Consider the following 2255-nt stretch of genomic DNA (forward strand, 5'->3'; position numbering starts at 1 on the left):
GAGGAAAAGAGGAAGGCCAAAGAGGAGGTTTATGGATGTAGTGAGGGAGGACATACACGTGGCTGGTGTGACAGAGGAAGATGCAGAGGACAGGAAGAAATGGAAATGGATGATCCACTGTGGCGACCCCTAACAGGAACAGCCAAAAGTAGTAGTAGAAGTAGTGAGTAGTAAATTGAAAAAACAATTACCAGAGTTGTTGTCTAAGTATCTGTGAGCTGGCTGGCTAGTGCTACAAGTTGTCATATTAGTTTGTAGCTACTTAAGCTAACACAGGTTACTAAAATAATGCGAGCAGGTGAATGCCTCTGATAGTATCACAGATTCTCAAAAACGGGACCCAATCATCTTGCAGAGAACATTAATTTGTTTCATCACTCATCTAAGTGACCTCTTCAGTCTCAGCTGACAGCAGGTATCCCCACCCTTATAAACAATATAGTGGCATTATGACCGAAAGCAATGGTCGGCTTCATACGCAAATTGCTGTGATCATCAACTAGCGTTACAATGGACATGTGTACTATTCACAGAGGATTTGGGAATGGTTGCAATCACAGCATTGTAAAATGGCTAAAGATGAACTCTTAGCCACCCCCCCCCCCCAGTTCAGGGATGGTCATTCCCTCTTCACATAGATGGTCTCTTTGACTCCCCATTCAAACCAGTGTTCCTTTCTCAAACCAGTGTTCCTCCCTATCAAGGATGTGCACATCCATGTGCTCGTCCTTGAAAGAGTGGCAACTGCTCTGTAGATGGGTGTATCCTCAGTTATTGCTGCGTCACATACAGCTGTTATCTCATTGGTTGAGCTTTGAAAGGTCAGCAGCAACCGAGGTCAAAGTTGAAATAGTTTGAACTTTGAATGCAACGCTTGATGAGAAGGGTTTGTCTGTGAACTGCAAGACAGGGGCAGAACGTGTAGGCGCATAACTTGCAGCAGGAGTCCCATCACTTAATCTACTACTACTACTACTACTTTTGGCTGCTCCTGTTAGGGGTCGCCATAGTGGATCATCCATTTTCATTTCTCCGTGTCCTCTGCATCTATCTCTGTCACACCAGCCACCTGCATGTCCTCCCTCACCACATCCATAAACCTCCTCTTTGGCCTTCCTCTTTTCCTCTTCCCTGGCAGCTCCATATTCAGCATCCTTCTCCCAATATATGCAGTATTTCTCCTTCGCACATGTCCAAGCCATCTCAATCTTGCATCTCTTGCTTTGTCTCCAAACCGTCCAACCTGTCCTGTCCCTCTAATATAATCGTTCCTAATCCTGTCCTTCCTCGTCACTCCCAATGAAAATCTTAGCATCTCAAACTCTGCCACCTCCAGTTCCGCCTCCTGTCTTTTCATCGGTGCCACTGTCTCCAAACCGTATAACATAGCTGGTCTCACAACCATCTTGTAAACCTTCCCTTTAACTCTTGCTGGTGCCCTTCTGTCACAAATCACACCTGACACTCTTCTCCACCCTGCCTGCACTCTCTTCTTTACCTCTCTTTTGCACTCCCTGTTACTTTGGATAGTTGACCCCAAGTACTTAAACTCATGCGCCTTCGTCACCTCTACTCCTTGCATCCTCGCCATTCCACTGTCCTCCCTCTCATTCACGCATATGTATTCTATCTTGCTGCTACTGACATTCATGCCTCTTCTCTCCAGTGCATACCTCCACCTCTCAAGGCTCTCCTCAACCTGCACCCTACTCTCGCTACAGATCACAATGTTATCCCCAAACATCATAGTCCATGGAGACTCCTGCCTGATCTCATCTGTCAACCTGTCCATCACCAGTGCAAACAAGAAAGAGCTCAGAGCTGATCCTTGATGTAATCCCACCTCCACCTTGAACCCATCTGTCATTCCAACTGCACACCTTACCATTGTCACACTTCCCTCATACATATCCTGCACCACTTCTACATACATCTATGTAACTCCCGACTTCCTAATACAATATCACAACTCCTCTCTCGGCACCCTGTAATATGCTTTCTCTAAATCCACAAAGACACAATGTAACTCCTTCTGGCCTTCTCTATACTTTTCAATCAACATTCGCAATGTAAACATCACATCTGTAGTGCTCTTTCATGGCATGAAACCATACTGCTGCTCGCTAATTGTCACCTCTCCTCTTAACCTAGCTTCTATTACTCTTTCCCATATCTTCATGCTATGGCTGATCAACTTTATAACTCTGTAGTTGCTACAGTTCTGCACATTGCCCTTGTTCTTGAAAATCGGTAAC

The sequence above is a fragment of the Lampris incognitus genome, chromosome 4 (genome assembly GCF_029633865.1).
Source record: "Lampris incognitus isolate fLamInc1 chromosome 4, fLamInc1.hap2, whole genome shotgun sequence".
NCBI classification, from domain to species: Eukaryota; Metazoa; Chordata; class Actinopteri; order Lampriformes; family Lampridae; genus Lampris; species Lampris incognitus.